At 39.1% G+C, this 9,258-nt stretch overlaps 1 long non-coding RNA gene across 1 annotated transcript; it reads left to right on the top strand.

The window, feature by feature from the left end:
• Positions 1-5,145: 5,145 nt before the first annotated feature.
• LOC119893400 lies at positions 5,146-6,693 on the top strand. The gene is made up of 3 exons (XR_005442801.1): positions 5,146-5,302; positions 5,836-5,991; positions 6,551-6,693. It is a non-coding gene; the product is annotated as an uncharacterized LOC119893400 (long non-coding RNA).
• The last annotated feature ends 2,565 nt before the right edge of the window (positions 6,694-9,258 follow it).

Here is a 9,258-nt window from a genome sequence, read left to right on the forward strand (position 1 = left end):
TGTCCTGTGTGCCGGCGTGCTTTATATGCCTCCAGTTACGCCGTCCCACGCTATCGTTCGAGCAATGCCAATAGGATTGGAGTAGTTTCATTCATAATTCAGCCCTGCCACGCCTAGAGGCGTTCCCATAGTGTCGTCACCAACGCAGTGTCTTGTTTTTCAAACTACAAACCCACTTATGTTGATGATCTAGCTCATCTTAATTACATTTAATCAGGCACCGCCATCGCCCAAGTGTATCTACTGCAGTTTTATCAAGTGTAACACACAAAGCAACACAAATCGGACACATTAAATATCAAAATCAATATTTTTCCCATATTATTCTGTTTTAAACAGATTTTTATGTTTTATTTTAAAACGGAACACCCCCCCCCCCCAAAGAAACGACTGTTTTTTTTTCGATTCGGTTTTGAAATGAAATAATCAAAGAACGAACCGGACACCACGTGTCTTCCATAGGTTTAAAACAAATTGACACAGACCTCTTCATTCTTGAATTCAAAAAGCAATAATGGTTTTTCATGTTTTGATTCTGACAACAAAAACGGTTATTTAGGTTTTTGTTTCAAAATAACAGACTAATTTATTTTTGTTTTTGAATTACAAATGAATAACCAATCCAATGATACTCAGACTGCTTAGGACATCTAGGACTATCCTACTGGCTGTTCCAAGAGTTACAACAAAACACAGTGCAGCGGCATTCTGTGTTCATGCAAAATACTGTCCTGGAATAACATCTTAGTTAATATCAACATATAAACCGAAAAAGTTATTTTACACCGCCTACTCCAACATGTAACGTCTGAAAACCTTACATCTTAATTTACAGCCTTAACTTATTGTTCTTAATTTAATGAAATGGTGCATCTAAACGTGAGGGCATTTGGTGTGTTAGTACTAGTTTACGCTTACACTTTACACTAGTTTTCATCTTTTACCTTTGCTGTATTTTTGTACCCCATAAAGCAAATTGGCCTAGTGTATGAAATTTGCTAAACAAATAAAGTTGCCTTGCTTTTTGATGGACAGAATGTGCAAACTCTTCAGGACATTTTTAAGAAAAAAAAGTCATGTACTAGATTTGCCAAAACAACAGCCAACACAAGTATGTTTTAGCATTTACCTCATTGGCTTTCAGTGGAAAAAACAGGTCTGTGCTAACCACAAAAAACTTCAAAAGGAAATTAACACTTAGTGACACAATTTCCTGACTCCAAACCACAGTTAAACTGACAGCGATGAATCCTGTAGATTACTCGCCTGAGGTTGTTCCATTGAAGGGGAGGTTTGATGGGCTCCATGGATAGCCTGGAGGAACTACAGTGGTTTACTGAACCACTATAGTTCCTCCAGGAACATCAGTACTACAAACATCACTACTGAGCCCCCCAGAGCCACATCATCTGGTCCCTCTGCTGCTTTGCCTACTCAAACCCATGCTGCCTCGGACTTGTAGCTCTCATCTTCTCTGTCAAGGCGAGATTATGTGGAACAGTTCTGAATTGCTGGTTAAGTAGATCAGTCATGTGCAAATCTTCTCTTATTGCCTGTTAAATAAAATTTAACAAAAGAGTTTTAGAAAAATCTTGTATCATTATTATGTGAGGGTGGGGAATCAAAAGCTTTTGCAGGAGATTATGAGATCTAGCCTATGCTCAACACTAGGATCTGAAGTCCCCTTGAGGTTGAGCATAACTATAAATCTACTTTTAAAATCAGTGTGCTTTGGTCCTTTCAGGCCAGGAACCTGAACGTGGCTGAAACTCGGGATGGTTCTCAACACTACGGCTCCACTGCCCTCTGCCTCAACATCTGGGCCACAATCCTGGTTTCCATCATGATCTTTATTTCCATTATTATAATCATAGTGGTGGCCGAACAGGCAAAAGCAGCACACAGATACAGTGGGTACGGAAAGTATTCAGACCCCTTTAAATTTTTCACTCTTTGTTTCATTGCAGCCATTTTCCAAAAATCAAAAAAGTTCATTTTATTTCTCAGTAATGTACACTCAGCACCCCATCTTGACAGAAAAAAAACAGAAATGTAGAAATTTTTGCAAATTTATTAAAAAGAAAAACTGAAATATCACATGGTCATAAGTATTCAGACCCTTTGCCGTGACACTCATATTTAACTCAGGTGCTGTCTATTTCTTCTGATCATCCTTGAGATGGTTCTACACCTTCATTTGAGTCCAACTGTGTTTGATTATACTGATTGGACTTGATTAGGAAAGCCACACACCTGTCTATATAAGACCTTACAGCTCACAGTGCATGTCAGAGCAAATGAGAATCATGAGGTCAAAGGAACTGCCTGAAGAGCTCAGAGACAGAATTGTGGCAAGGCACAGATCTGGCCAAGGTTACAAAAAATTTCTGCTGCACTTAAGGTTCCTAAGAGCACAGTGGCCTCCATAATCCTCAAATGGAAGACGTTTGGGACGACCAGAACCCTTCCTAGAGCTGGCCGTCCGGCCAAACTGAGCTATCGGGGAGAAGAGCCTTGGTGAGAGAGGTAAAGAAGAACCCAAAGGTCACTGTGGCTGAGCTCCAGAGATGCAGTCGGGAGATGGAGAAAGTTGTAGTAAGTCAACCATCACTGCAGCAATCCACCAGTCGGGGCTTTATGGCAGAGTGGCCCGACGGAAGCCTCTCCTCAGTGCAAGACACATGAAAGCCCGCATGGAGTTTGCTAAAAACACCTGAAGGACTCCAAGATGGTGATAAATAAGATCCTCTGGTCTGATGAGACCAAGATAGAACTTTTTGGCCTTAATTCTAAGCGGTATGTGTGGAGAAAACCAGACACTGCTCATCACCTGTCCAATACAGTCTCAACAGTGAAGCATGGTGGTGGCAGCATCATGCTGTGGGGGTGTTTTTCAGCTGCAGGGACAGGACGACTGGTTGCAATTGAGGGAAAGATGAATGCGGCCAAGTACAGGGATCCTGGACGAAAACCTTTTCCAGAGTGCTCTGGACCTCAGACTGGGCCGAAGGTTTACCTTCCAACAAGACAATGACCCTAAGCGCACCGCTAAAATAACGAAGGAGTGGCTTCACAACAACTCCGTGGCGGTTCTTGAATGGCCCAGCCAGAGCCCTGACTTAAACCCAATTGAGCATCTCTGGAGAGACCTGAAAATGGCTGTCCACCAACGTTTACCATCCAACCTGACAGAACTGGAGAGGATCTGCAAGGAGGAATGGCAGAGGATACCCAAATCCAGATGTGAAAAACTCGTTGCATCTTTCCCAAAACGACTCATGGCTGTATTAGATCAAAAGGGTGCTTCTACTAAATACTGAGCAAAGGGTCTGAATACTTATGACCATGTGATATTTCAGTTTTTCTTTTTTAATAAATTTGCAAAAATTTCTACATTTCTGTTTTTTTTCTGTCAAGATGGGGTGCTGAGTGTACATTACTGAGAAATAAAATGAACTTTTTTGATTTTTGGAAAATGGCTGCAATGAAACAAAGAGTGAAAAATTTAAAGGGGTCTGAATACTTTCTGTACCCACTGTATATCACCCATTCAGACACAATTTAAATTTTTTTATTCTAGACTTTGTTATCAAATTCAGATTTCCTTCTCTTGTCTGTGTGGGTGCTCTCCGGGTGCTCCGCCTTCCTCCCACCATTCAAAAACATGTGGACTAGGTTGATTGGTGACCCTAAATTGTCCTTCGGTGTGAGTGTGAACGTGAGTGGTTGTTCGTCTATGTGTGGCCCTGTGATGGACTGGCGACCTGTCCAGGGTGTATGAATCTGATGATTTGTAATTAAATTCTGTATCATCACTAGACAATACAGTAAATGTACTCTTAGGGTCCCTTTCTTGAAATACACTAATGTCCTACCTCCAGATATAAGCCAATATCCCTTATTAAACACCACAGAAAGAGATGTAGAAATAGAAAAAAACATTTTGACCTATTCTTCTCTCAGCTGTTTGTAGTACAATGATGTTTACTCAATATAAGGAAAACATCCGAAATATGTTTTAGCCTACATATTCTGATCTAAAAATTGTTGAATTAATAATTAAAAAATGAAACGAGTCAGCACCAAAGCTTTGCTGGTTCCCTCTTTCCAATGAATACACACATTTAAAAAAGGTACCCTGTGGAGATTTTGACTGCTAGTAGCACTATATGAAGCAATGTGTTTACAAATGGGTCCCAGTTATGAGGATACACATGTGGGAGAGCATGCTGAAATGCATTCAACACAACTCACAAAACGCTATAGTTTATGTTTCCTTACACAAAGAGAGGAGAATTCTTGTTTCAGTGTTAATTTGAAGTGGTCAAGAAAGTGGTTTGTATGATAACATATTTATCATTTACAGTTTTTCACAATTGCTTAAACACTATTAGCAGGCTTTGAACTAAAATTTCAAAACCATAACTCCTTTTATCAAAAAGCACACAAAGACAATAGGCTTCACGAATGGACCAATGAGCAAACTCTATGTGCAGGTTGTACTCATGGGAGTTGTAGTGTCGTAGTGTCAATTGCAATTTGCTTATTTCAGATGCATTTTGAAGAGACTACAATCTTTTAACATGTCAAAGTTGCTAGTGGGAGTGACTGTGTTACCCGCCATGGCTGAAATCCACCTGAATTTGGTGGGTCTGTTATGAGCTTATTTTTGGGTTATGTTTGTGTTGTATTTTTCCCTGTGTGTTTCTGGTTTTACCATTGTTTCATTTGTCTATCTATTTGCCTTAGTTCCATGTTTAAGTGTTTTCCTGATCTGTATACTTCTGTGTTTTATCATTATGGTCTGTGTCCTAGTCCTTAGTCTTATATTTCCATGTTTTAGTGTAGTCTTGTCTCCTGTTTGGTCCTGTCTCTGTCCGTGCCCTGATTTTCCATGTTTTGGTGTTTTACTTTGGTAGATCTGTCCTTGTGTGTTCCTGTGAACTTTACTTCCTGTTTTATTTTGGTAACCCTCTGTACCTGGTGTCCTTGTCTAGCTTTGTTTGATTACCTGATGTATCTCAGCTGTGCAGCCCTCCCTGCTCGTTTACCAGTGTGTATATATTGTCCTCAGTTGTCTTCAGTCTTTGTCACGTCCTTGCATCTAGTGTTCCTGCCTGTTCCTTTGTTCTCCCTGTTCTGGATTATTCGCTGTGTTTTGGAACCCCTTTGTGTTTTCTGGATTACCTTTGTTTGGACTTTGCCTTGAGCTTTATGGAAGTTTTGCTGAATAAATCTTTTGTTTGAACTGCATCCTCCTCTTGCCTTGCCATTGTCTGCACTCAGCGCTCCCCGTGACCAGGTCGGTTGGTGTTAATGTCAAGCCTTACATGCATGCACTTCAACTATGTTCTCAGTCACTCCAGCAGTAGCACAACCTGCAGATCACTCCTTGTTTATCCAGTACGTTCTTCTGTTTATTTTTATTTGGTACTAGACTTAGTGTTATTAAAACATTTTGGATAACAGCTTGGTACATTTGCATGCAGCACATTGCAATACAAATCCAGTCAATTTATCTGAAGCGTTACAAGGAGCAGGGAACTACAGGAGATGCGTCATTTAAAATAAAGAGGTCATTCTTGCTACAGACTCAATTCTGACATGACCACCTTTGATTTTATTTGTCAGCTTCTACATTTATGTTGACTGTATGTTTATCTACGTGTAGCACCTGTGTAAAACACTACTTGGCAATAAAGCTCCTTCTGACTAACAATTGTCCTGATGCTGTCTGAAAATGGGCACATTCTTAACTATTTTGAACATTGTAGAGTTCAAATGGAATGTGACTTTTTTTTTTTTGAAGATTTCACCTACACTGATGTTTTGCAGATTAAGATGTTTCTCCTGTTTTGCATCCTTTGCCTGATGCCTCCAAGTGGCTACAGTCAGCTCAGTGGTCCACCTGGTCCACCTGGTATACCTGGTCCACCTGGTATACCTGGTCCACTGGTCCCAAAGGTGAACGTGGATTTCGTGGGCCAATGGGTATGTAATACTCACTATCCAAAGTCCTAGGATCATTCTTTCTGGACAGATTCCTGTCATCTTTTTGTCTGAATTCTTGCACCCCCTATGTCCAAGGCAGTTTCGAGAGAGATTGCAGGATTGTCACTAAAAACAATCTGCAATGATCCTCTGAGGTCAGCTTCCTTGTTCAGTTTCTTTATTTGGCTCACTGTGTCAGCTGTGATGGTCAGACTGTCAACTTCATAAACATTTCAAAATGTACAGGAAGGATTGCCATCCCATGCTGGGAAAAATATTCAAAATGAGGATGATTGGCCAACTACATTGGGCCAGTCTGTCATCTGCAGTCTCACTCAGGCAACACATATAGGGAAGACTGACATTCAATGGATCCTTTCAGGCTCCCCAGAGGATAAACCTTTTTTGACTTAGGTAACCTTCAGCCCTCTGAGAATAGCAAAAGATGTCTCAATTTTTGGGTTTTCAAGTAGAAAACAAACATTATAGCCTGATGGGGCTACTAGTGAGACGATGGATTTTTAATATTTTGTCTTTCTCTGCTCTTCTGGGATCATAGGACCTCCTGGATTCCTGGACCTGCTGTAATCTGTGGACGAGGTTATATATATTCTAGATTTTAAAAAAATACTTTCACCAGCTGGGTAACAACTGTTATTTAATAAATTGCAGGATGCAGCAGTAGTACAACTTGCGGGCAAACTTCAGTATCGTCATTGTGGTTAAGTATAGATGGATACACAAAGGGTGGACATCCAAAGAAACACTTGTACAGTGTATCCTAGTTTAGTTACAATAACAATTCTACTTGGTTTTTAAAGCTAGTGTTTTTCCTTGAGGCAGAGTCCAAGAGATTATTTCAACTCTTTGATCCCATAGTTTGTAAATGTAAAGGTAAATGTCACAAATTTCCCTCATAAAGATCAGCCATACGTTTGGGAGGGGATTTCAATGGTAGAAAGAGAAGATAACTAGAAATGTAATCAGACACATAGGGTCTGATTAAATATGCTATTGAGCTGCATTAAGGGAAATAATTCAGTATTTCTGACCTATGGAATCAAACTCCACCTCTACTTCTTTGACCCATTTTCTGTTAAACAGTTCAATTGTTTAAACACTAACCAGTCTATTGAACTAAAATGTCAAAACCATAACTCTACACACAAATCCCGTCAACACAAACAGTCAAAATTGATAACATCAATCAGAACCTTCAAAGATGGATAAAAGGGCCAGAGTGGGTTTGTTCAGTTTTGGAACAATGGATCCAGGCATAATTTCAAGTAATGTGTTTAAGCAATCGAGAAACTGTAAATTGGTGCCCTGGGCTACTACAGTTTATCTCAAACACACAATACTATAGTCTCTCACACTGGTGAGAATAACCAGTTTTTTAGTTGTATTGTTAATAAGCAATGTTGCTTGTCTTTCTCCCCCTTTATAAACCTTTTCACATGAACATAACAGACACAACAAATGTAAGCACTTACTTTTTTTAAATTCCATAATGTACAGTATAATTCACCATTAAACACATAAAAAAAAATTTAAAAAACATTCTGCCCCAGCATCATATCTTTGGTCTGAGAAAGGCCAGAGAATCTCATCCACCTCTTTTTTTCCTCACCCAACTTCTCCTCCTCCTCTCAGGTGTCCTCTACCTCTTCCTTCACTTCTTTCTGGATCCATTGTTCCAAAGTGTGCTGATGATTCTGGTCCTTTTATCTATCTAGTGAAGGTTCTGATTGGTGTGTTATCAATTTTGACTGTTTGTGTTTCCACCTGGGTAGTTTGTTGCTACTTGAGCTCTTTTTGATAAATGGAGTTGCCGTTGTGTGTGTGGTGTGTGTGTTTTTTTTTTTTTTTTCAAATTTCACTTCAAAAGCCTGGTTATAGCATTTAAGCAATTGAAAACTGTAAAAGTAGCCCTTCAAAACAACACTAACAGTTACTTTTTATTGTTGAATAATCTGTCTATATTTTATATTGTTTGAGCCAATTAATCATTCAATCTGCATTCAGTTTGAGTCACTTAATTCACGGCACATACGCCTACGTGTCTAAAGTGTGCAAAACTATCATTGAGTGTGTTCAGAGAAGGAAAAAAAAATAGAGATAACTTTGTGTGTAAGCAGTTGTGTGTAAAAAAAAAAAAAAAAAAAAAAAACTATCTTGACATGTCACACAAAAAGTGTGACATGTCAAGATAGTTTTTTTTTTTTTTTTTTTTTTTTTTTTGAAACCTCTCACTCAAATAGCAAAACCTCAACTTCAACCTCCAAAATGTCATAAGCTATTTCTCAGCCTTTCACTCAGTTTTCAATTGCATAAAACTCTCTTCAAAAAACTACACACAATTCTCTAAGACACAAACAGGAAGTGACTTGCTTTCTTTTTCCAAACACACACCAATGAAAATGCTACACTTCTTCACCAGGTCACATACCCACTCCTCACATGCGCAAACACTAACTGCTTAACTGATCACTAACCATGACTGCTTTAGTGTACAGTAGATCTATACATAGGTCAAAGGTCAGATTAAACAATGGATGATGGAACAGTGGATGCCAACAATGGATAGAGAGCAGGGGGAGTAGGAGGAGAGGCGGAAGACGACGAGGACAAGTTCAAGGAGGAAGAGTTGGAGGAAAGGAGGGCAAAGAAGAGAAGGAGAGCCATTACTGATGAGATCAGCGTCACACTTACTGATCATGTGATCAACCACAGGTTGACAATGAGAACAGCTGGACTGGAAAGCCCAACTTCCTGCCTGTACATTAGCATCCAACAGGTTTCAGCAATCTAATGGTATTTCAGCAGTACAGTATTTTTGGCATAAAAGTAAAAATTATACTTTTGGTTTACATATGTTTATGGTTTAATTTTCTTGTATGCTACTGTATACAACACTGCTACTGTTACAGCTGTAATTTCTTGCCAAATATCTTCTGTATCAACACTGTACTGGTGTTTATAGTGTACATTTCAGCCCATCTAAGATTACTTTCACTCTATAACATTGTATAGAAGTGTACACATAAGCCTATTAAAGACAAAAGAGCTTTAGATTTAAACAACAATGTGTAAATGGTATCCAAGGTGTTTGCCATCTGATGCCAATGCTTCATTTTGGGATAGGTTTATGGCATTTTGAATGTTTAATTTTAAAGGACATGAGACATTTTGATTTTGTGTGTGCAGTTTTGGGAATTGTGTGTAGAGTTTTGAAAAAGGAGAGAGTTTTGAAAATGTATGTAAGCA

Source organism: Micropterus salmoides, unplaced genomic scaffold, assembly GCF_014851395.1.
Source record: "Micropterus salmoides isolate LMB-PRFRI ecotype aquatic unplaced genomic scaffold, ASM1485139v1 Ms_hic_scaffold_8, whole genome shotgun sequence".
In the NCBI taxonomy this organism is placed as follows: domain Eukaryota; kingdom Metazoa; phylum Chordata; class Actinopteri; order Centrarchiformes; family Centrarchidae; genus Micropterus; species Micropterus salmoides.